The 27673-nt window shown below is 37.9% G+C and overlaps 1 long non-coding RNA gene across 1 annotated transcript in view; it reads right to left on the bottom strand.

Annotated features, from left to right (window-relative positions):
* LOC147829554 (uncharacterized) overlaps positions 1 to 24874 on the bottom strand; it is a 74877-nt gene extending 50003 nt beyond the window's left edge. Inside the window, exon 1 of the long non-coding RNA XR_015448989.1 lies at positions 24798 to 24874. This is a non-coding gene — a long non-coding RNA (uncharacterized LOC147829554). The remainder of the gene's footprint in view (positions 1 to 24797) is intronic.
* Positions 24875 to 27673: the final 2799 nt, after the last annotated feature.

Genomic DNA, 27673 nt, shown 5'->3' with positions numbered 1-27673 from the left:
GTCCCTAGAAAAATTCAAAACAGAAATAATTTCCCAGGTAACTACAGAGATGGTGAGCAGAGTGAAAGACATGATTAGAGGCTCTACAACAGAAACAGATAAAAAAAACTAGATGAGCTCAGAACCATTCTGGAAACCATGAATGCCCACCATAAGAAAGAAAGGGAATCGATGAAACAGATTTAAAGAGATATCCAGGAGATTAAAAACTCCATTGAAAGTATCACAGCAGATTAAGGGAATGTGAAGATAGAGTACCAGATATAGAAGACAGGATTGTGGTTAGTGACCATGAAAACAGAGATTTCTTTAAAATAGTAAGGGACCATGAGAAATCATTCCAGCAGCTGATAGATGATGCAAAAAAGTATAACATAAGACTGATAGGAGTCCACTAAAAAACAGGAGAAAGTAAAATAAACGTCAAAAAACTGTTCATAGAAATAATAGTAGAAAACTTCCCAGACTGAGGTAGAGAAGTGGACATACAGGTAAGTGAGGCATACAGGACTTCAACTAGCCACCATCAAAAAAAATATACACAAGATATATAATAGTCAAGATGCCAGAAACCCAACAGAAGAACAAAATCCTATAAGCAGTTAGAGAAAAAACACAAATCACATACAAAGAAAAGCCCATCAGAATCACAGCAGACTTCTCAACACAAACCCTCAAGTCAAGGAGAGCCTGGAGTGAAGTATTTCAAGCCCTAAAAGAAAATAACTCCAACCTAGACTGCTGTATCCTGTAAAATTATCTTTCAAAATTGATGGGGAAATTTGATACTTCCTCGACAAAGAAGAACTGAGAAAGCAGCACTCCAAACAAACACTACAAACCAGCACTTCAAACCAGCACTCCAAATCAGCACTCCAAACAATTCCAAACAATTCCAAACAATATCCTAGGAAAAGACAATGAAGGTCACAACTCCAGGAGGGCCAACAGAGGGAAGCCACCAGCAAGTCAAGAAACTAAAGGGAAAGGGGGTAAATTAAAGAAAAGAGCCAACAACAGTAAAACATCATGACAAGGATGAGTCAATATCTATCAATTATACCCATCAATGTTAATGGACTCAATTCACCAATCAAAAGAAATAGACTGGCAGAATAGATTAAGAAGCAAAATCCAACAATATGCTGTATACAAGAAACACACCTAACTCAAAAATAAATTCATAGACTGAAAGTAAAAGGATGCAAAACAGTTCTCCATGCCACAGGAACCCAGAAGAAAGCAGAGGTAGCTATCTTATTTGCAGACAAAGCAGATTTCAAACGAAAACTAAGAGAGACAAAGATGGTCACTACATCCTTGTGAAGGGAACAATCCAAGAGGAAGAGATGACAATCATAAATATATAAGCAACAAATATGAATCCTCCCAACTATACAAAACAAATATTAATGGGCATGAAAAACCAAATAAGCACTAATACAATTGTAGTGGGGGAACTCCCCCCACTATCACAAATGCATAGATCATCTAGACAAAAAGTCAACAATCAAATTCTAGAACTGAACCAAGCTATTGAACAAATGGACTTAATAGATGTCTACAGAGTGTTCCACCCCACAAAATTAGAATATACATTCCATTCAGCTGCACACAGGTCATTCTCCAAAATAGACCACATGCTAGCTCATTGGGCATGTTTAACTAAATGCAAGAGAATTGCAGTTACCTCCTGTATATCATCAGACAATAGTGCAATAAAATTGGAGATAAATAGCATAAGAAACCACATAACCCTCACAAACACATGGAAATTGAATAACACTCTCCTGAACAACTAGTGGGTCACAGAGGAAATTAAAGAAGAAATTAGACAATTTATACAAGAAAATGATAGTTCCAGTACAACATATAGGAATCTATGGGACACAATGAAAGCAGTTTTACAAGGGAAACACATAGCAGTAAATGCCCATATTCGGAAAACAGAGAGAGATCAAATAAACAACCTAATGCTGAACCTAAAGCTCCTAGAAAAAGAAGAGCATGACAAACCCAAAGCTCATACAAGAGAGGAAATTATAAAGATCAGAGCAGAAATCAATGCAATGGAGACTAAGAGAACAATACAAAAAAATCAATGAATCAAAGAGTTGGTTTTTTTGAAAGAATAAATAAAATTGATACAACTTATCCAACCTTATTTAAAAAAGGAAAGAAAAGACTTAAACCCTTGCAATTAAGAATGAAAAAGGTGAAGTCACAACAGATCCAGCAGAAATCCAAAGGATCATCAATAGCTACTTCAAGGACCAGTCCTCTAACAAAATGGAAAACACAGAAGAAATGGAAAGATTCCTAGATACATACAAACTGCCAAAGTTAAATGAAGAAGACATAGAAATTCTAAACACCCCAATTACAATGAGTGAAATTGAAAATGTAATTAAAAATTTACCAACATAGAAAAGCCCAGGTCCTGATGGCTTCACTGCTGAATTCTACAAGACATTTAAAGAACAACTATCTCCATTACTCTTTAAACTCATCAACGAAATTGAAAGGGAAGCAAGCCTTCCAAATTCATTCCTGGAAGCAAGTGTTACTTTGATTCCAAAACCAGGGAAAGACCCAACCAAAAAATAGAACTACAGGCCAATCTCCCAAATGAACATAGATTCAAAAGTCCTCAACAAGATACTGGCAAACAGAATACAGAGGGTCATCAAGAAGATTATACACCCTGACCAAGTTGGATCTATCTCAGGGATGCAAGGATGGTTCACCATCCATAAATCAATAAATGTAATGCACTATATTAACAGTGCCAAGGACAAAAACCACATGACCATCTCAATTAATGCAGAGAAAGCATTTGACAAAATCCAGTACCTATTCATGATAAAACCCTACAGAAAATTGGAATAGAAGGTCTTTATCTCAACCCTGATTAAGCCGATCTCTGAAAACCAACAGCCAACATCACACTAAAAGGTCAAAAACTGAAAACATTCATGCTAAAATCAGAAACAAGACAAGGATGCCCACTATCCCTACTCATTCAATATAGTCCTGGAAACATTAGCCACAGGAATTAGAAAAGAGAAAGAAATAAAAGGAATAAAGATAGGAAAGAAAGAAGTTAAATTGTCATTATTTGCTGATGATATGATGCTTTACATAGAAGACACAAAAAACTCTGCCAAAAGACTTCTAGACTTAAGTGACAGATTCAGTAGAGTAGCTGGATACAAGGTCAACACTCAAAAAACAATACCCTTCCTGTATACATATAATAGATACATTGAGAGAGAAATTAGGGAAACAATTTTTTTTACAATAACATTGAAAAAATGAAATATCTAGGAATCAATCTAACAAAGGAAGCAAAAGACCTCTGCAAAGAAAACTACGGCACTCTGAAAAAAGAGATCAAAGAGGATATAAGAAAATGGAAAGACATCCCTTGTTCCTGGGTAGGAAGAACCAATGTAATGAAAGTGGTCATACTCCCAAAACTGCTATGCAGATTTAATGTAATGTCAATTGAAATTCCTACAATAAATTTCACTGAACTAGAGAAAACAATCCAGAAATTCATTTGGAACCAGAAGAGACCTAGAATAGCAAAAGCAATTCTAGGCAACAGAGACATGGCAGGGGTTATCACAATCCCCAACTTGAAACTATACTACAAAGCTACTGTGTTAAAAACAGCATGGTACTGGCAAAGAAACAGACCTCAAGATCATTGGACTAAATTAGAAGATGAAGAAACAACTCCAGACATACTCAGCCACCTCATCTTTGAAGGAGCCAACCACCCTCACTGGAGGAAAGATAGCCTATTTAATAAATGGTGTTGGAAAAACTGGATTTCAACCTGGCAAAGACTAAAACTAGACCTATCTCTATCACCATGCACTGAACTAAGATCAAAATGGATTAAAGATGTAAATATTAAGACAGAAACACTAAACTTCCTGGAAGATAAGTTAGGTAGAACTCTTGAAGATATTGGCATAGGAAAAGACTTTATGAACAAAACCTCAGTAGCATGGGAACTAGCACAAAGAAAGAACAACTGGGATCTCATCTTATTAAAAAGCTTCTGCACTGCAAGAGAAACCACCAACAAAGCTAAGAGACAACCTACAATGTGGGAAAAAAATTTTAGCAGCTGTACCTCAGAGAAAGGTCTACTATCTATATATATAATGAACTGAAAAAAATTAGATCCCCCAAATTTAAAGACCCAATTCAAAAATGGGAAACTGGAATGAACAGACATTTCTCAGACAAAGAAGTAAAAGCAGCAAATAAATACATGAAAAAATGTTCAACATCACAAGCCATTTGAGAGATGCAGATGAAAATAACACTGAGATTCCACCTTACCCCAGAAAGAATGGCTGCTATCAAGAAATCAACCAATAACAAATGCTGGTGGGGGTGTGGGGAGAAAGGAACCCTTCTCCATTGTTGGTAGGAGTGCAGACTAGTGCAACCACAGTGGAAATCAGTACGGAGACACCTCTAAGAACTAGGACTAGAGGTCCCATTTGACCCAGCTATTCCCCTTCTGGGTATCTCCCCAAAAGAATTAAAAGAATCATACCACAGTGACATATGTGCACCACTGTTTATAGTGGCACAGCTTTGTAATAGCAAAAGCTTGGAAATAGCCCAAGTGCCCATCAACTGGAAACTGGATAAAGAAGATGTGGGTTTTTTTATAAAATGGAGTACTACTCATCCATAAAAAATGAGAAACTAGACACATTTATAGCTAAATGGATGAATATTGAGGCCATACTCTTAAGTGAAATAAACAGGACACACATGGGTAAATACCAAATAGTTTCTCTGGTGTGAGAAGCTGAAAGTGTAAATAAGGACTTAAATGATTTAAATGAATAATTGATAATTTGAAATAAGAAGAAATCATTCAAAGGGGAAGGGGAAGTTTGAGGGGAAGGGGAAACTAAGAAGGGCAAGGAAAAATTATGAGAAATGGAAAAAATGGAAATAAAGTGTTTGTAAATAGGGAAGGGTGGAGAGAGTGAAGGGATGACAGGGGATGGGGAAAAAATAAGAACCAAGATAAATCATGTACAGGTACAAGTACCCAATGATAAATGTAAACATATTGTATATCTAAAATGTACCAATAAAAGAATTTAAACAACAACAAAAAAAGTCTCACTGAGAGAAAAATGAGGCAATCAATTCCTTTCACAATAGCATCCAAAAAACTGAAATACCTAGGAATCAATCTAACAAAAGAAATCAAAGACCTCCACTCTGAAAACTATAGCACTCTGGAAAACAATATTGAAGTGGATATAAGAAAATGGAAAGACATTCCTTGCTTCTGGGTAGGAAGAATCAACATAGTGAAAATGGCCATACTTCCAAAACTGCTCTATAGATTCAATGCAATCCCAATTGAAATCCCAGCAGCATACTTCACAGACCTGGAGAAAACAATCCAAAAATTCATTTGGAACAAGAAGAGACCTAGAATAGCAAAAGCAATTCTAGGTAACAGAGACATAGCAGGGGGTATTACAGTCCCCAACTTGAAACTATACTACAAAGCTACTGTGATAAAAACAGCATGTTACTGGCAAAGAAACAGACCCGAGGACCAGTGGAACAGATTAGAAGTTGCAGAAACAACTCCAGACACACTCAGCCACCTCATCTTCGACAAAGGAGCCAAAACCCTCACTGGAGGAAAGATAGCCTCTTTAATAAATGGTGCTGGAGAAATTGGGTTCCAACTTGCCAAAGACTAAAACTAGACCTGTATCTCTCACCATGCACTAAACTAAAATCAAATTGGATTAAAGATCTAAATATTAAAATAGAAACACTAAACCGGCTGGAAGAGAGGTTAGGAAGAATTCTTGAAGACATCGATGTAGGAAAAGATTTTATGAACAAAACCTCAGTTGCCCATGAACTAACACAATCAACAAATGGGATCTCTTCTTACTAAAAAGCTTCTGCATAGCAAGAGAAACCACCAAAGCTGTGAAGAGAACCCACAATTTGGGAAAAAATTTTCACCTGCTCTACCTCAGACAAAGGTCTACTATCTAGAATATATAAAGAAGTTAAAAAAATAAGACCTCCCAAATTTAAAGACCCAATTCAAAAATGAGCATCTGAATTGAACAGAGATTTCCAGACAAAGATGTAGAAATAGCAAAAAAAAAAATACGATAAAACGTTCAACATCACAGGACATTAGAGAGATGCAAATGAAAACAACACTGAGATTCCACCTCACCCCAGAAAGAATGGCTGCCATCATGAAATCAACCAATAAGAAATGCTGGTGGGGCTGTGGGGAAAGAGGAACCCTACTCCACTGGTGGTGGGAGTGTAGACTGGTACAACCACTGTGGAAATCAGGATGGAGATACCTCAAAGAACTAGGACGGGAAGTCCCATATGACCCAGCAATTTCCCTGCTGGGTCTGTTCCCCAAAGAATTAAAAAAATTATACCACAGCGATATATGTGCACCCATGTTCATAATAGCACAATTTGTGATAGCTAAAACTTGAAACAACTCAATTGCCCATCAACTGGGGATTGGATAAAGAAAATGCATTTTTTTAATAAAATGGAGTATTACTCAGCCATAAAGAAGGAGAAACTAGAGACATTTATAGCTAAATGGATGCGCATTGAGGCAAAACTCTTAAGTGAAATAAATAGGACACACATGTGTAAATACCAAACAGTTTCCCTAGTGTGAGAAACTGAAAGTGTAATAAGGACTAAAAGGTATAGTAGATAATGTGAAATAGGAAGAAAAGTACAAAGAGAAAGGGAAAGTGGGAAGGGTAGGGGAAAGGAAAGAAGGGAATGGAATTAATATGAGAAAAAAAAATGGAAACAAAGTCTTTGTAGATAGGGAGGGGTGGAGGGGTTGAAGGAAGGGTAGGGGAATGGGGAAAAAATAAGAACCAAGATGGATTATGTAAAGGTGCAAATTTCCAATGATGAATGTCATTATATTGCATACTTTAAATGTACCAATATAATTAATAAAAATAAGAGAGTCCTTGCCAGAATCTATGCAAGCTCACATAGTGATATCAGACTCTCAACCTCCACAACTGTGAAAAATAAATATCTGGGGTTTTTTCAGTTCTTTTTAATTGACACCTATGTACACATATTTATAAGATACAACAGTATAATTCAATACATGTATATAAAGTGTAATGATCAAATCAAGATAATTAGCATTTCCATAGCCTCAAACATTTATCATCCCTATGTGTTGGAAAACTTTGGAATCATTTAGTTATTTGGAAATACATCCTAAATTGTTGTAGCCTATCGTTACCTTATTGTGTGCAGAGAATTAGAATGAATTTTTCCTATCTAACTATTTTGGTGTTTGTTATCTTACTTCTCCCTACCCCCTTCCTCACAGATAGAAAGACAAACGAAAAATACCGCATATTCTCACGCATCTGTGGAAGATAGAAAACTTGGTCTCATTGAAAAATAGAGTAGAACACTGTTACTAAATATTATTTTTATGAGCCACCCAGTGTGACAGCTGTCTGGACTAAGTGTGGCATGGTAGATCAGCTTGCTGTCCAGGTTACTCTTCTCCTGGTCACTTCCTTTGAGGCCAGCAAGATCCACACACCACACATCAAATAACAAGAAGTACCAACCATGAAAGAAATCACATATATTTGCGGGGGGATTTAGCTCAGTTGTTCCGCTGCCTGCCTCACAAGCATAAGGTCCCGACTTTGATCCCTGGTACCAGAAAAATATATATATACTTGATATTAGTAAGGATGAATCATAGATCTTCAAAATAATTATGTTTCAAAGCTATTCCTTTTCTTTTTAAGTTGACATTGTCATGAAATTACCATATTACGACGCAATAAAAATAATGTGATGTTTTTCTATTCTCACATCAGAAAACATTATAAATTTGTTTGCAAACAAAGTATCAAAATATACATAAAAACATTTTAGAGATATGTGTCAGGTAGATGCATACTACTAATTGCAATAAAATGTATATTTTTGGAATTCATACTGCTGACAGCATTTGTTAGCTTTTTAATTTTTTTCAATTTGTAAGTTATGATTTCTTATTCTAAACAATTATTCACTTTTGTATTTATGTTTATATTTGTTACTTTGTATTAACTTTTCTTAAAATCTTGAAAACCCCTTAAAATCTGATTCTACATGAAGCTGAGTTATAGAGAAGCTAGGAAGGTAGCATGTGTTGGTAGAGCTAAAAGGGGAGTCAGGATATACACTGTGGAAGTTTGGATCCACTATGTTACATCATCTTTTGACCTGCCACAAAATTGAACTCTACTCTAAATGCTGATGCATGTTTTGAGTGACTTTGAAGAGTAAACATACTTGTTTCTCTGATCTGAATCTGAACCCTTTAGGATAGGGAGTGCAGTGTATCCTTACATCCTTAAGAATTACTTACATAAAGTGTAGTAAAATGCTCTCTAGAAGTCTGACCAAAGAATAAGTATATGAATGGCAGTTCGAATAAATAAATGAACCATTTCATTCAGATGATATACTCTGACTCAAAGAAAGGCTAAACAGGAGCTAACAACCTAGAGAAAGACTCAGCTAGTTATCTGGACCTGTGATTCCTAATCCTTAGGCTGAGAGTCCCTGAGGAACAAGATGCTAATTCAGAAGCCAAAATATGTAATAGAATCTGTAAGTAAAACAGTGCATATTGCCTGAGAGTGAGCAGATTCTGGGCAAAACATGAATTCTTTATGTATGGAACAAGTTGGCAACCACTGTCTTACACCGAAATCCAATATTTTTCTTTCCTGTCACTCTGAACTAAAGACTCAGAGTGAAATACAATAGCTTGACCTCAGGGAAAGGAGATGGACATAAAAGATCAAGGATAAACCACCACATCAGGCAAGTTAGACAACCAGAAATCAGTGAGTAGGAGAAGAGAAAACCAGAATCAAGTAAGCAAGAGGAGGTATGGGTACAGCAGATGCTAGTGAACAGAAAGGACAGAAACTACAGAAGAAAATGTGTGGTCAATATGTACAGTGACTGTTTAAATTAGAAAACGTGATACAGTAAAAGACACATTGCCATTAATCCCCTTCAAAATACCTCCCTTGCTTTGAACTCGGGCATTCTTGCCAATGTCTTTTACTGTAACCAGTTGCTTTGTAAATGTATGCATTCACCATATTTTTCAATCACCCTTTGCATGTGATTCTATCTAGAAACATGTTTTAAAATGAGTATAAATGCATCTAATGTTATCACTCTCCTCCAAGCCTGAGCTTCCAAATCTTCCTGTTTCCAGAACTACTTGGGATACAGACAAGGGAATCCATGGCACCATTGCCTTCCTGTGCAGCCACAACTCCTGAGACCTTCCTTTCCCACTCACAGGAAGGCACCTGAGACCTGCAGCTTGAACCAGGCAGAACCAGTCCGGGAGAAGGAAGTGTGGAAGCACAGTGGGGAAGACCCAGATGAGGGAAAAAACAGCCTTCTGGCGCCCAACACCTTGGTCTAACCTACATTCTTTTCTGCATAACCAGCATTAAAGTCAATCAGTGTGAAAAACTGTCAGCCCGGCATGACATTTTAGCTTTATTCCCGAGTTCCTTTTCTGTGCTTATGTGAGGAAAATAGATAGAAATATGGTTAACTTGTGGTGCTTTTTGATCTGGAGTTTGAGGGATTTTTCAAGTAATAAAAAAGCTTGGCCACCTGGGGCAATGATATTCACTCAGTGAGCAGAAAAAATATATATGTTGCTTGGAGAAAAATGAATTGAGAGCTCCCTGAGAAAGGACCTACTATTGAATACAATTTCACTGCTGGAATGACACAAAGCCCAAAGGAGAAAGCCCCAGAGGAGGTGTGCACCAGGTGGCCCTTTGAGGGCGACATGGGCACAGCTACCTGAGAATTATGGGAACAAATTCCCAAGCCTCAAGGGTGCCTTCTACATGCAGGACCAGGAGGGTGGTAGGGGCTGAACTGTGTGCTCCCACAAAAAGTCATTCTGGAGTCCTAAACCCTCAGTTCCCCAGCATGTGACCTTATGTGGAAACAAGAACCTTTTCAACGTAGTCAGTTAAATGAACCTATACTAGAATAAATGGGCCCCTAATCTGGTATGATTAGTATAATCCAGCTCCATTATAATCTAAGGGGACCCTCCTGAACCCAAACATTGTGCAGTACATGACTAGGAGCTTTAGATTTAGCAGATCCAGGATCAAATCCTCACTGAACAATGACTAGTACATAACCTCAGGCAAATTCTAAACTCCCCCCATCAGATATCTTATCAGATATCTCATACATAAATTAATGATGTGTAAACAACTGTCCCTTATTCTTGCTCATGAAGCTTAAGGGTATTTAGGCTGATATAGGCCAGGTAGGACTAGGCTCAGCTTCAAGCTGGGTATTACATTGGGTATTACATTGTCTTCTTGCGCCTTTTGTCTTCCTTGAGACCAGCAAACTAGTAAGAATGGCAGAAGGGCAAATATGCCAGACTTTCTTTAGCCTTTGGCTCAAAACTGGCATGCTGCTGCTTCTATTCACATTCTGCAGGTCACAGCCAAGATCACCATCTGTGAGTCCTGGAAATCTATACTATCTCCAAGTGGAGGAGGTGAAGGAAGATCCTGAATATTTGCTGAATAATTAAAGCAATCATACTTCCTGAATATGGTTTCTTAGCTGAAAAATGGAGATAATATTAGTAAATAGTAGAATTGTTGTATAAATTGTCTCCATTTAAAATTTGGAAGATTTCATGCAGAGACTTAGATTTTCTTCTAAAATTAAAAAAATCTAAAAGCCAAGGTTCACAATTCTACCTGGCAATAACTGGCTGGAGATTGAATGGATTTTGCCAATTTTGGAAGAATTTGTCTGATTCTTCAGGTGGCCCAACAATTCATACAAGTACGTCACTTCTTCGACACCTGTGACATCTGACCTTGCGGCTCCTGCTAGGAACCAGCCCAGGTGGGTACGTAGTACTGCTGTGTGTGCTAAAGCCCTCTAGCGGGTTTCCCCCAAGAAACCTCCTAAATGAACTTAACACTGTGAGGGAAGAGCAAAAGGCAAGAGCCAAGTTCAAAAGCATCTCCTCCATGAAGACTTCCTCCCTCCCACTGGGCTCCCAACTGACATGGCTAGGAAAGGATATTTTATGACACAGATAAAAGGGAGACTTTCTATTCAATAAATCTTTAGTGTTCAATTCTCAAAATTTCTTTTAAGATTTTCAAAAATTCAGAGCTCCCCGGGAACCTACAGTTGACCACTGTGTACTTTGACTTTCTCCTCCCAAGTAAAATTTCTAGCACTGTGATCTGAAACACACACACACAATCTGAAAGTTGTATTCTGGTTGCCAAACTTAGCTGCACATCAAGGAAAATAAAGGGATTTTTAGGACCTTGCCCTTTCTGAATCTCCTAAGATACTAAAATCTGGCTTTTTTCTTCTTGGTAATTCTGATGAACAGGTAAATTTAATAACGTCAAGTAACAACCATCCCAGGGAATGTTGTTTCTCTTGTTTACTGCAGATACCACAGACAGGTGCTCTTTGTTCTACCTTACTAGAGAGGTCACCTTATCACATTTTGAGCTAGGAAAGAGTAGGAAAAGAGAATGTTTTCCCCATTTGCACAGAACACAGGGTAAAACACAATATTTTGTTATAGCTTAGCTGTGACTTCTCAAGGAGTAAATAAAAGCTAAGCAATTAATTTTCAAAGTGTTTTTCCCTGCCTTGTGTATTATCCAAAGAAAGCCACATGGTAAGATTTTCTATCATCCAAGTAGCAGCAAATTACACATGATGTAAGACCACAGGCCATGGCATATGTGTTCTTTGTAAATTCAGCAAAGCTTTATACCATTTGGTAGTCATGAATCCATAAATGATGATTGCCCAAGTGTTCCACTGTCATAGGAATTGCATTTCTCACTGGAAAGCCAGAATCCCAACTTATTTTCATAAACTATAACTACCTAGTGATACAGCAATGACTTCAAATCTGAAAAGTCAATACTACTTTATAAAAGTAGTATCAAAAGTTGTTTAATAATATAGATCCTAGTTTCTTATCTGCAATCCCAAACCTTTTTCTAAAAGTTTCAAAAATCAAGATTCTTTACAATGCATTTGGCAACAAAAACCTGACCTGAATTTCTTTTGTAGCAAAGCCTGACCTGCACTGTGAGGCTATTTATAGGCTTTATACATCCATCTAGGGTAAATATTTACACATTTAACTAAAAGAATTAATTATTATTATTTAATTAAAGAATTAATGTGTTTGATTAGATGCATTTTTGGATTCCATTGAAGCTGTTAAATAGAGTACATGCATTATATTACTTTTTAATAGCTGAAAATTTCTGAACCCCTAATATATCTAACTACAAGGGTTTTGGAGAAGAGATTGAGTGCCTAGTAAAAGTTATGGGCATAACCCTTAATTTGGCTTTTTAAGATTATATTACCTTCTCAGAAATAGAAAGTAAGCATGTTCATTTGACTACTCTTCTAGTCAAGAACATTGTCTAGCATTTACTCTTCAGACATAAAAAGACAAATTTATTTTCAGAATCAATAAACTTTAATTGATGCCTATTATGTGTCAGGAACTTTATTCTATGCTCTCACATCCATTAGCTTATCTGATCTACAGTCATGCTCTAAGTAAGGTATCCTTAAACCACATTGTTAGAAAGGAAGGAACTCAGTGAGGTTTGAAGACTGTGGCTGGAGTCAATCATGCTGACGGCACATAATTAGTCTCAAAACTAGGCCACCTGATGACAATTTTCTAATAATTAAGGAGTTAGGTCCATTATTAGATAATCTTAACAATATCAAAAAAAAGAGAGAGGTAAGGGAATGTGGGCTTGTGTGCTCTGCTTTCACTAAATGTCTGCGCAACCACACGCCCCTTGTCATGCATGATATATGTGGGCATTCTACATCTAAATACCACCACTTGACTTCCAACCAGCTCCTGTCTACATCCCTGGTCTAATATCTCAGATCAAGAAAATAATAATACCTTAATTTTAACTACAGCTCAAGAACTTCATTTAATTCAGCCTCCCATCAGTTGCTTTTGCCCTCTTGCTTTCAGAAAATTTAAAATTCAAATGGCAACCCCACCGATATATTTGGGCATGGCAATCAACCCAGGTCAGCCCATTGAGCTTCAAACTTATTCCCTAAATCCATTGCTCCTGTTATGGTCTGAATTTCTATGGACTGCAAATCTGTATATTGAAATCTTAACCACAAAGTGAATGGTATGTGGGAATGGGATTTTTGGGGAGGTGATTAAGTCATGAAAAAGAAGCCTCCCTGGGACTGGTTATAAAAGAGGCTTCGGTATCACAAGAATAAAACACATTGGGCCGAGGATTTAGCTCAGCAGTTTCCACCGCCTGCTGCACAAGCGCAAGGACCCGAATTCGATCCCCGGTACCAAAAAAATAAAAAATAAATAAAACACATGGGCATGAAAGAAACTAGAGATGATGTACCTTACATACCATGTAATGTCCTTCCCACCATGTAAGGACACAGCTAGAAGGCGCCATCCATGGAAAAGTGCATCCTCAGCACATCCTGACTCTGCTAGTGCCTCAATTTTGGGCTTTCAGGGCAAAAAGAGCTGAAAATTAAGATTAACCTTAATAGAAAACCTTTCATGTTAGCAATTCTACAATAAGACCTTATTTGATACTACGAACTAAATCGTGCTCCCTTCCACAACCATCACATATACATGAACACACATATCCCATGTGGAATCTCTAAGCATACTTTTGGGAGATACTGAAGTTTAGAAGAGTTCGTGAGGGGATGGACCCCCCCACACACACACACACCACTCTCTCTATCCTTCTTTCCCATGAATTCACACAGTAAAAAGAGGGCCAAACCAGGAAGGGAAACCCTCACTAAAATCTGACCAAGCTGATCTCAGCTTCCAAACTCGTGAATTGCTAGGGAAAAAAAATCTGTTGTTCCAGCCACACTATCTATGGTATTGTCTTATGGCAGTTCTTGCAGGCTATGACACTGAGGTTGTCAAAAGACTGAAATACACCACTAAAACTTATGATCTCCAGTTTGAATTTTGTGCCTTTTTATCAACCTGTTCCTTTTCCCCAGTCTTCCAGTTTTCTTAACCTTTCTACTCTTTTTCTATGAGATTGGCTTTCTTAGAATCCACATAGCAGTGAGATCATACAGAATTTGTTTTTCTGTGCCTAGCTTACTTCACTTATAAGTTTTAGTGACCTGTTATATTTCATGGTGACCACAGTTAATACTATAGTATTGTATGGTTCAAAACCTCTAAAAGAACAGATTTGTAACATTTTCACTACACTAAAAACAAAACAAAAAATGATAAATTGTTAAGGTGATAGACATGTAAATTAGCTTGGTTTAATCTTTCTGGAATATATACATATATTAAAATATCATATTGTGCCTTATCAATATAATTACTTATTTGTCAATTTAAAATATAATTTTTTTAATTTGTCAATTTAAAATATCAATAAAATTTTGAAAAGATTGAAATAGATTGGTTTCTTAGAACTCATTAGATACCTACAAACACTAGAAAATATTACAAGAATAGAGTATATGGCTGTCTAAAATAAAAACAGTTGTTAAAATAATAATAGACATTGAGCACTTACAATACACCAACTAAGTCATATTGTTATCCCCAGTTTCCACTTCACCTATGGACTGTATTCTTGTGATTGTGAGTCTAGATGCTTCTGACAGCTGTTCAGAGTTGACCACAGGTTAGTTGCATACTCAAACCCAGGTATGCACAGAAAAATCTGCTCACCTGATATAGTAAAAGATTCTACTCACCCTATGATCTCTTTCATGCATGCCTGAAATTCCACCATTATAAATTCACTCATTTACATTGAGCTGGTTGTTCTTGACATCTTTTCTAACTGGCATAAACTTATGTAGGAATAATGAATAAAGCTCCAAATACTTTGGGTCCGATGTATTTGCTCTGCTCAACTAACAAACATTAAACACCTGTTCAGTACAAGGGACTGCATTACACCTGCCAGGAATGCAAAGATACACAAGGTACTCTTCTGCAGTCCCCCAAAATGTAAAGCTAGCAGCAGCCAAGAGATGACGCTTACCACACTTTCATGACCACAGCATTTCCAAGTGAATCACACTGAAAATAGCTCTGCTACCGACACATGGTTCAGGAAATGGCCCCATCCATCAGGACTCCACGCAAATGTGATCACATGCATGTAAGTTGTCATTATTTAAAATTGTTTCACATGTTCTATATCTTAAAAAATTTAAAGAGGAAATAAAGTTAATTGGATCTGAATTGAAGCCGAATATCTGTTGATTTCGCTGATTTCAACATAAAACAATTCTAATTTTCTTTTAGTTAAGCCAGCACCTTCCAATAAGACAGAACTTTGTTTTTCACTCTCATTGTGCATGTCTTCATTTAATTCCATATTTTACAGATCTGTACGAGGGCCTGGTACATGCAAGGCTCAGTACTAGGCAGGCAGTAGCTTTCAAAGATGATTCAAATAAATAACATATTTACAATGTGCTATGAGCTCACCAAAGAGAAGAAGGGATTCTGTCTTCCCACCATAGAAGCCAGACCTAGCTGGCATCTGGGTGACTCTACCCACACATGTCAGCACATGACGACAGTCACACAGCCCACATACTAACAATAACTCCTGTGTTGCTCAGCGCTTCTGGCTCTCCTCATACAGCCATCTAGGGAAAACAAACTTAGGTGTGCAGTACACTGAACAAGTAAAAATGACAATGGAAGAGATGTTCTGGGCTTAGTGCTAGGATAGTGTCCCCTCTGGGAGCTGAAAGAGGTAGAGATAGTCGTAGACTGATGTAGGCAGGGATGGACTTTTTTCCATCAGGAGCCAGATAGGGGGCTTTACACAGGCATTTTGCTTCCCTAACAGAATCAGGACTGCTAAGCTTAGTTTTCATTTTTCCCCAGTGCTACTCTCATGACACTTATTACAAGTCAAGTAGCAATATAGCACTATCCTCGGGGGAGAATATTCTCTCATTTTGACTGTCATGTGGGAGAGAAGGCAGAGGAAGGAGGTTATTTATTCACTGTGTACATTTTTCTCCCTTCCTCCAAGCCAGAGAAGATCAACACCATGGTACTTGCAAGTGGGCACAGCTGCTAAAAAACTCCCTGCTTTCTGCCCAAGCTGTCCACTGCCTAGCAATTAATTGCTAAATCCATCATTTAATTATTAGCCCAAAAGGACACCAAACACGAACACCACTTCACATTAACATATTTAATTGGATTAGATTTCTGACTTTCAGATCCTGGCAATTAACTGATCTTCCTGGGTATTTTTTAAATGATTTGTCTGTTATATTTATGCCTATGTGTTCACTCCCTGATTTCTTTTTTTGGAAAATTAATTGTCCTATTTCACTATCATCCTATTTCATTATCAAGCAGGCAAACAAATTTACCCTCTTGTTATCCCAAATAATATTGACTTCACGAATAAGCTGTGTAAAGTTCTAACTAATGGGATATGTTTATAACTAAAACCATCCAATTTTCCCTTTAAAAATGAAATCAATTAAATAAAATAAAATGAACCCACTCCCTTTCCCTTTATGTAAAGTCAATAAAAAAGACATTCTTTCAATTGAATGTAATTTTTGCTTATCTGTTAACTAATTAAACCACCATGTCACAGAACCTTCAGATGTGATTCTATATTTCCATGTATGGTTCAAAAATAGCTAAAAGTTTCTACTTATGTTGAATTTGAGATACAGCACACTGACAGTAAAATAAAGCAGACATAATACATTTTTACTGTGAAATACTCCATGCTTTTGGAAAGGACCTTCACAGTCTTCCGCTTTCCAGAAGGGACAGGGAATGTGCATTTAGTAAGTTGTTCCCTTATTAGAGTGATTGAAAAATTATTAAAGACAGAAGGACAATCTAGAATTGTGGTTCAGGAGGACAGTCTCTGGAGTGAGGGCAAGCTGGCTATTTGTGCTACATGCATCATTTAATGTCCATAAGTGTGGCCCCACCACAGTGCCAACTCTCCCTGAGTCACAGGCACCTCACCCTCTTTAACTGGTCTAATAATGGCATCAACCCGAGAGGATGGCCAAGAGGATTAAACAAGGTAACACCAGTAAGGAATTCAGTCCCTCATACACAAGAAGAGCCACAGTTATGCTAGTGCTTATTTTAATACCACATTGTTAAACTATGTGTCCCACTGGCCTGAGGCCTGAAATGATCGCAGCTTGTATTAGGTTTTAAAACTTCCAAACCTTATTAAGACTCAGAAGGCAAGGCTGGTAGCCAAAGTCTCAGTGCCAGCTTCATCCTCAAAAACTGTGTGATCTGGAATTTGGAAGAATTCTATCACGAAATACATGAGATGTTTCTTCCATTCAAAAGAATCAGTTTTGCTGGCTAGGTTATTCCCATTCACTCTTAGCATGGAAGGGGTGAATTTTGAACAATAAAAAAAATTTTGATGGGAGAGGCAAGACCTTGAATTTGCAGGAGTTATCACAATCCTTCAGAGTGCCATAGATTGAGTCCTTGGACCAGGAGCCAACAGAAACTCCAGCTAAGACTGAGTCGTGTGTGAGTTTTCAACTTCATTCACTCCACTTAAGCTTGTGCCGATGGTCTACTGCTGTCAGGAGCTGGAGTTTCTCATCTTTTCCTTGTGAAGTTTAACAGTTCAACCCCTTATTAATCAAGCAGAAGAAATTATATGGATACTTCTCAAATACTCTCTCAAGTGCCAAGTTTTTTGTTGCTTTCAGCAGCAAGTGCCAAGTTTTCTGTTGTATGTTGGCTGGCTCCAAGGGAGGAAGGGCATGGCAGATGAAAGCTGTTAAACTCCTGACAGCCAGGAAGTACAGAGGGGGCTGAGCCAGAGAGAATATATCCTTCCAGTTCACATCCCACCCACCTCCACCCAGGCCCCGCCTCTTAACAGCAGGTTCAGCTGGGGAACCATCAACGGATATATCCACTGATAAATTAAGAGTGCCTGCGTGGTCCAATCACCTTCCAAAGACATGAAACTTTTGGGGGACATGTTAGATCCAAACCATAGCACTACTCTACAGATTTTTCTAAGCAAAGTAATATACATGCTATTATGGTTTATATCTAGATGGAGAGGCTCATGTACTCATAGGCAGGACTTTTGGAAGACTGAATTGATTGTAGGGGTGCTACAGCTGCTTTGCTGTTAGGAGTTAGGGTCTCGTCAGAAGAGGAGGGTCACTGGGGCTGTGACCTGGAAAGGCAAACCTCTCTCCCTGTCTTGTCCCATCTCTTTGTTATCTGGATGCCATGACGTGAGCATCTCTCCTCCACCTAGCCCTTCCACCATGCAATTTCTGTTTGAGCCTGTTGAGCATGGACTGAACTTCTCAAGTATGCAGCAAAATAAACCTCGCCTTTAAATAGTGAGTATGATGTATTTGTCCCAGTGACCAGAATGTGACCAAGATAATATATACATATGTAAATATAAACCACTTGGCAAATGATTTTTTACTATATGTGTAATTACGTCTCTCCATCTCAGTAAAAAAAGATTGAAAAGTCCCTTATCACTTTAATGGCTCCACTGTTTTCCAAGGTATGAAGACACCATGATTACCAAGCCTTCTCACAGTACGTTTCAGTGGTTTTCTTATTTATCCATCCATTTATTTTTTCCACAGCCAAGTACAGAGCACCTACCACGTGCCAGTTTCAGGTAGAGGAGTCACAGCTACAAGCAAAAGAGGCAAAATCTCTGTCTTCATCAACTTTATATTCTAGAGAGCAAGACAAGTAATAAAATAAATCTTTATAAGGGATAGAGAAGGACAAGAGTTGAATTATTGCATTTGATAGAAGACACACACCTGTTTTTATATATGCTTCTTTGTGCATTTGTTGGAAGTTATTAATTTTCTATTATTAAATTATGGTGAATTTCCCACCCCACAATTGATGATCTGAACAAGATGGTCCTGATATTTATACAATGCACCCCAGGTGAGCTCTCATTGTGCAAGCCTTAAAAAAAAACTCTTTGGATGAGATAGCAGGATGAGGAAGTAAATTTTCTTCAACCCCTGGCTCCTTGCCACCCATGCTGAATGTCAATCTTTTAGCCATCAGTCAGAGGTATTCCCATTCATTCTAGGTGGAAATTCATGGTGATTTTACTGATTTTCTCTGCTCAAATTTCTGAAAAGTTGTGTAAGCAGCTAACAAATCACTTCTTATCCAGAACATATGCTACTATTAATAAGTTGCAGTGGTGGTTGATTAATATTTGATGGCTCTTCACCTATTGTCCTTATAAAACATGCGCCTTTCTTTTCATACTAGCAGAGCATGCTGGAAGGCTGCCTCTATTCTTCACCAGGCCAGGAAAGTATCTGAAAAGTATCTGCTCCATACTTTGTGTGTTGTCAGAATCTACAGTGAATTCAAAGATGAGTAGTAATGCTGGAGATCAGCAAGGACATGAAGAAAAATCTTCTCTGTTAGCTTGAATCTAACAGTTCTATACTAAACTGTCACTGCCGCTAGCTTCAAAGGAGCCATCGACCAGAACAAAGGGCAGAAAGACCTTTAAACATCACCCAGAAATCCAAGTGTAAGTGATGCCACCAAACATCAACTAATATTTACTGAGTGTCATCCCTGTGCTAGGCATTGTGACAGGTACCTACTACATGTGACTCATATCCTTTAAAAGTAGGCACTGACGTTACATTTGTTTTAGTAACCTTATAACTAAAGCATGGAGAAGTTAGAAAATTTGCCTATGTGGTGGATCCAAGCATAAATTTAGGAGGTTGGCTGCTACTCACACTCATAAATATTTCAGTATAAGCTCACATTCACACACACAAACACATTATCTATGCATAGATCATATAACACACACATATATCCCATATATACCAAAAAAAATACCAACCACCATACATAGCCACCACATGCCATATTCATGTAACACCTTACATACAGACACATAAAAGGGACAAAGAAATATATAGTGAATGGTTAAATTTTTAAAATAATATTACAGTGAATACTTTTAATTCCCCTTGAAATACTCTCCCTCACCTTGAGCACACTTATCTGATCCATTCTTGCCAGTTTCTGAAGAAATTCTGAAAGTCCTCTTTCATAAGTGTCTTCACTCAGTATGATCAAAAATACAGTGACTGCTGTTACTAAGTGCCATCCAAAGGAAAGGCAAGCTTGTAGAAACATTAGAGTGTGTCCTCATTCACCTTATTCACCAGATCAGGCACCACATAACTTCTTACTCTTCTATAAAGTCAAAATGACCATGAAACATAAACATTTTGAATTAATTCAGGACATCAAGTCACCCAGGGCAGCACAAGTAAAATCACTCATGAAAGGAGACTTCAAGAATTGCTTCAGAAAGTGGCAACAATGATGGGATAAGTGTATTCGGAATGGGGGGAGGGCGAGTATTTTAAAGGCAATGTCTTTCACTGTAACAATTTTTTAAATTAGAAGTTTTATTGTATTTTGGGTCACTTCTCATATAATATACCCATAAAAATAAATACACATGTCACACATTTTATATACTACACACATGACACATGTGCATGTACATACATTCCCTAACCATCCCCAAACTGAGCTCATTATTAAGTGGTAAATGCAAAGAGTAAACTACACATAAAGAATTTCTAAAATATGTTAAATCCGTTCCTTCTCCCAGGAGGTGGAAGCAGTAATATGGATTCTATCTGGGTTGGCTAGGGAAGTATCTGTGACATAAGAGAAAAGGTTTGATGACATTTCAGAGGTGCTCCATGAAGGCTCTGTGTGGAGCCTGTGAGCCTCTGATGAGCTCTGAGCTCAGGAGAGGAAGTCTCAGCCACATTCTTACACTCAGGGATCTGACAGCTCACAGCACATCCATCCACTGGGGTCTCTCTGTGAGACTAGAAATGTGGTTCTTTATCCAGCCTGCCATTCAGAGCTGTGATGGTTTAGATCCAAAAGGCCTACAAAGGTCTTATGTATTCAGAGGTGAGGCTTTTGGAAGGTGAATGAATCATGGGAGTACTATACTTATCAGTGGATGAATCCACTGATGAGTCTACAGTTGAACAAGTTGTTAGGAGGGGGCCTAACTAGAGACAGGTCCAGTTAGGGTGTGAGGCTTATCTTGTTCCCTCCTCCTCCCTTCTCTCTCTGCCTTCTGAAAGCAATGGGATGAATGGCTTTCTTCTGCTGTCCCCTTCTGTCATGCCATTTCTGCCTTGGAGCCAACTAACAGTGGATAGAACCCATTAAAAATGCTGAGCCAAAATAAACCTCTCCTCTTTTGCGTTGCAGGTGTCAGGCATTTTCTTTTCCAGCAATGGGCAAATGACTCACGCAAGAGCTTTCTGCAAGTACACCTTCCTGGGCCTTTCCCACACTGACATTCTCTCTGGCATGATGACAGACTCTTCCCTATGCATTCCTACCCATGCTAGATATGACTCCCCTTCTTATTTTTACCTGCCGAAATCTAAACCCCCCATGCTGGCCTTGCTCAGTCATTAGAGTATAAGGAAGTTTCTTCTGAGTCTTTCATCCCCCACCAGCCTCTCTATACTCTGAACTTCTGCAGTGTGTACCACCTGCTTGGCATTTTGATACATGTGCTACTACATTGTTAGCTATGTCAAAAGATAAAAATGCTGTATTATATTCTGGTTGCCCGGAGACCCTCTACCCATTTATTATTCAGTAGCTGTCATACCTTTAGAGGGATAGCAAAATAGCAATTATCGACTTTGAGGTTCAAAATAGGATTTTGAAACTTGGAAATAAATAGAATCTTAAAAGGCAGATGCTTTTGATTTGTGAGATACTAGCTCTTAGAGAGAGAAAAGGTTTGTTGAGTTCTAAAATTTTGCCTTCAGCTTTTAAGAAGTAAGACCCAGAGGATATATAAAGTTTACTTGATAAGTACGTCTTTAGGGTGAGTTTATAATGACATAAAAGTAAGTTTTCCTATCCAAAAATAAAGTAAATTGCAACAGCTAACAAAGAAGGAGACACCAGAGAGAAGTAACAGCTCCAATAGTGGGTAGTGTTATTATTCCCTGATTCTGTTACCCTCAACCTGATTTTTGACAGGGACCCTAGAGATTTGGGAATAAACAGCGGCTGGGTCTCACTTTGTCCAGTGAGGCAGAGACCTTACAGATATCCCTACAGGAAAAGGGCATGGAAGCATTGAAATAAAAATCATAGCATAGTGTGTCTACCATAAAAATGACAGAGCTCTTCCCCATAAATTTCTCGAAGTACAAAATGGCCCTCTCTCTGAAACAAACATTTCTGACTTTTAAGAGTGTAGTAAACAAAATAATGGCTCCCCAAGTGTAACCCCATTCTAATCTTCAGAACCTGTGAACATTTTACTTTGCAGAGCAAAGGGAACTTGGCAAATGTGATCAAATTAAGGCCCTTGAGAGTATCCTGGATTATCCATTGTGCCCTTATGAGAGAGAGCATTCCAGAGGCAGGGAGGGTAATCTGAAGACAGAAACAGAGAGTCACGCAACAATGGAAGCTTAGCTCAGAGTGGGAGAGCAAAAAGACAGCAAGATGCTGGCTTTGAAGAGGGACCAAAGAATGTAGGCGGTACCTAGAAGCTGGAAAAATAAAGAAATGCATTCAATTCTAGAGGTCTCAGGAGAACCGCCGCCTGATTGCACCAAAATTCTAAGACTTTTGTTGGGGGATGATTCTGGGGATTTAACCCAGGGCTTTCACCCTGACCTATATGGCCATCCTTTTTGTATTTTATTTTATTTATTTTTTTCATTTTTAGGCAAGGTCTCACTAAGTTGCTAAATTGTCTAACCTGGATTCAAATTTATAATCCTCCTGCATCAGTTTTCCAGAGTTGCAAGATTGCAGGTGAGTTCTGCCATGTCTGGCTGATTGTAGGACTTTTAACCTCTAAAACTGTAAGATAATAAAGTTGCATCATTTTAAGCCACTCGATTTATAGTAATTTGCAGCAGAATCAATCAGAAACTGACACATAGAGTTTTCCAATGGTGAGAAGACTCCCCATGGCTAAATTCAAGCTTTGAAAGCAAAGTCATTGAACTTAAGATGGGAAGAGTCCACACAGTCAGCCCTTGTGAGCTGACACAAGTTGGCATTAGCCCACCACTGGCATGGGAGACCATTTGGAATTTCCTATGTCTCAGGAATCCACAAGGAAATGCAAGGGACTGGCAGCATGATGAAACCTTACAGTCATATGGACAAAGCATCAGCCAGTACAGCCTGGAGCCCCAAAGCTTGGGACCATGCATAGAGTTACAGACCCAAAATTTCCAGACAGTTAAGCCGCACCCAACACTGATGGAGAGAATAGGATAGTCACAGCCAGATATATCCTGCTCCCTTCCCCATGCTTCAAGACTGCAAGTTGTCACCAGTACCTGGGGGAAACAGAGAGTGTGAGCAAAATTACTGACATAGCTGATTTTAAATGCTAAACTGACCAAACTTAAGTGCAGATTTGACTGATGATTTCATTGACATTACTCAGTTGCTCCTAGAGGTGACTTTATTTCCTGATCCCAGGTAGAATGGAAGTTGAGCTCAAAGGAAAAACTGAATTCAGTTTTGATCTTAAAAAAAACAAACCTGATACCCACTATTAAAATTAACTCTTGCAAATAACATATAAATACCTTAAGGGAAAAAAGAACACCAGATAGGTATTCTACCTGTCCATGTACCATTGAATTTAAAGAACATTGCCACGTTGGCTGAAAGCAAAACAGAATAAGCAAGGTAGCTCTCTTGAGGATGGCTCTCTGCCTTAGCTGTAAACCAGCCTCACCTGAAAGCTTTAAGTGTACTGATGCCTTGGTTCTACCATCAGAGATTCTGACTGAATTTGTCTAAGGTTGCAGCCTGGGCTTTGGAATTTTTTTGAAGTTCCCTCAAGAATACTATTGTGTACAAACAAAGTTGAAATCTGCTGCCAAAGCCCAAACCTCCTCATGGAGACAGTTTTGCAGTTAAATCAGCCCACATCTTGAGAATACCTCTTCATACTTCCAATGTGACGCCGGCTAGCTGACTTTTCTCTACCTCAGTTTCCTCACCCGTTAGTATCTAGCTAAGTAGAAGTTATTAAGAAAATAATATGCACTGAGAACCTTGCACATAGTACACATTCATATTTACTAGTTAATAGCTATTGTTCTTGTTGCAAGCCTGCAATTCTAGTGCTTTGGGAGACTGAGGCAGGAGGGTCACAACTTCAAACCCAGCTGGGCAACTTAGTGACTAGTGAGACCCTGTCTCAAATTTTTAAAGAATAATCTAAAAAGGGCTGAGGATGTAGCTCAATGTGAAGGCTCTGAGTTCAATACCAGTACTCCTTCCACACACAAAAATGCTATGAAATGACAAAGACTAGCTTTAGATCCTCATTCTCCATAGTCACATGTGGGCAGTGGCTACTCTAATGCATGGGAAAATTTCCAACATCATAGACATGAAAATCCCAAAGTGACAAATGGCAAGCTCTGTAGATTCATTTGGTTTAAGGTGAAAAAGAAGCTAGTTAATGGCCAGTGCTCTATGGTATGCTATGGCCCACCTGTGGGTCACCTTTTTTCAGTCGCTTAGTTCCTCTCCTTTTGTAGAATAAACAGGGGCTTCCCATGCACTGCACCTGAAATGAAAATATAAAGCATAAATCTTTCTTACATAATTATCTTGGAAAATAAAAAGTAAAAATGCAGGCCAGGGGTTTTGCTCAGTGGTGCCACCACCTGCCTTAAAAGCACAAGGTCCTGAGTTTGATCCAGGATACCAAAAAAAAAAAAAGTACAAATGACACTCCGTGGCCTACAATGTATCAAAAAGGAAAGCTCCTCTACATAGAAAACCATGGCAAAAGCCTCCACACGTCACTCTCATTATGGACCAAGTAAGGTTTTCCCATGGTAGAAGCAATAATGTATTCACAGGTTTCTGCATTTCAAATCTATGAGGGGGCTTAGGGACCTGCCAAACATATATTTCAAGGATGAAGATATTTTCATCTTCAAAGAATCCACTTATTATTCAACAAAATGATTACAAAATAAGATAAATGGAATTATTCTGCCTCAAAGGTGTTGTATAAAAAATATACATGTATATATACCAAAATAGTTGAGAAAGATTAGCAGTTTATATAACTGAAAAAAAAGTTACAGCACAGAAAGCATAAATGAGGTCTCTGGAGATGGCCCTTGCTGTTGTTTCTTATTGACAAAAGTAGTGAATCTGTCGTAGACAGACTAAAGGTGTAAGTCTACAACAGGAAGTGTAAGGCTTAAAGGGAAAAGGTCCAGAATCTAATCTTTAAAAATCTTCCCTAAATTTTCCCTTGCTTAATCTCTGTGTGCCTTGATTTCTTCATGGATGAAAATCAAGCTAATGATAGTGTCTAAGTCAAGTGGCTGCTGGGAGGATAAAAAATAATAGAAGGATTCTATTTTGGTCCATTGTACATTTTTAATGAGAATTAGCTACTGTTCTTATTTTAAATATTCATAAACAATAGGCTAGAACTATGCAATGAAGTATCCCATAGCCATGTGTAGCCATTTAAACTTAAATGTAGATTAATAACAATTACAAAGAATTATGTATTCAGTTCCTTAGTTACACTAGCCATATCACAAAGTATTCACATATAGATACAGTGGGCACTGTAATGCAGAGGAATATTTCCATCTTGCAGATACAAAAGTCTCTAAGTGAAAAATATCAAACTATGTAGTCTCTTTCACTGATAGAAGATGAAGGGGAAGTTTATACCTTTCCCCTCCACTGGATAGGAAAATACACAAGGCAGTGACATCTCTCTTTCAATATATCTTCTCTCTAAAACAATTGTTCTCTCCTCAGCTCTTTCACGCTCTCCAGACAGATGCTGGGCTGCTGCTGAACTTGTGTAATAGGTGATCTTTCACTGGACGTGGGATGTAGGATCATTAGCAACTACTACATTATTCCTAGGTTTTAGGACATCAGGGAGGATTCCCTTTTTATCATCTATCCTTTCCTTTTGTATTGCTCTGTACCTTCTTCTAGCCTCTCTAAAATGTCTAGCTTGCTGATTCTAGTTTTACATAAGCTAGAAAAAAAGATAACTAAACATAGGAGTAAGACTAGAAATGGATTTTCATCCTTTGCAAGGTTTTCACTACATAAACACTCATAACTCCCTTTCACTTCCTCCCTGGCCCCTCCTATATTCTGGAGAACTGAGACCACTGTATTCCCAGCCTGTGGAAAATACTTTATTTGCAATATGAAAGAACAATAAGGATGTATGAAGTGATTCTTTATAAAAGACTATAAGAAGTAGAAAATAACAGAATGGTACAAAGAAATACCTCCAACTAGCAAATCTGTGAGGTGCATAAATTTGGACAAATAGCTGATTCTATTCAGTCATGGGTAAATGATACCAAATCACTCGGGGATCAGCAAAAAGCCACTCTTCAACTGTAAAGCACAAAGAATTCACTTTATATACCTGCTTCAGTATATTTAATCATGTCTGTATTGTAATGTGTAACCAAATACCTTTTAGGCTATGTCTATAGACATATGCCAGCTCGAGGGAAGAGAGATGAAATCACCTAAATGAGCATTACTTATGTGAATTTAAAGGCTATATTTCTTGCTAAACTGGTTTATATACAGGAATGCATAAAGAATAATGTAGATCACATAAAATGATCAGTGGTTTGAAAGTGAATATACTGCAGGACTCTCTATACATATTTTAATGGCACAAGGAACCATGATTCCATTAAAGCAAATACTATAGACTATGATTTCCCATAAAGGAGCCATAAAGCATGTTGATGAGGAAAGACCAGGCGTCAGATTACATGGACTCAGATCTGAGTCTCACCACTTAGTATCAGTGAGAATTTTAGACAAGTGACAAAATTAGGTAAGTATCTACATTTTCTAATGCACGACATGGAGTTGCTAATAGTCCTTGCCTCAGAGAGGTTTCTGTTATAACAGCTTTATTGAGATAATTTATATACCCACAACTCATACTCTGGACTTGTAAAATTTAGTGATTTTTAGTATATTCTAAATTCTTAGGATTGTGTAAACATCGCCAACATTAATTTTAGAACATTTTCATGAGATCAAAAAGAAATCCCCTTCTCACTAGAAGACATCTTGCCCCCCAACCTGCAACTGATTGCTAATAATCTGCTTTTTGATATATATGGGTGTGCCTATTCTAGGCATTTCCTATAAATGGAATTATATAAAAATCGTACATTATGTAGTCTTGTGATTGACTTTTCTGACAGTATAAAGGCTCATCTATGCTATATCATACATCAATACTTTATTCCTTGTAGTAGTAAATTCTATTATATGCAAATATTAAATTTTCTCCATCCATTTATAGGTTGATGGACATTTACATTGTTTCTACATGTTTAA

The sequence above is a fragment of the Heterocephalus glaber genome, unplaced genomic scaffold, assembly GCF_053883595.1.
Source record: "Heterocephalus glaber isolate CG9 unplaced genomic scaffold, H.glaber_assembly_v1.0 deba00000594, whole genome shotgun sequence".
NCBI classification, from domain to species: Eukaryota; Metazoa; Chordata; class Mammalia; order Rodentia; family Bathyergidae; genus Heterocephalus; species Heterocephalus glaber.
Note: the sequence above shows the minus strand (reverse complement) of the source record. Positions and strands in the feature narration are given on the sequence as shown.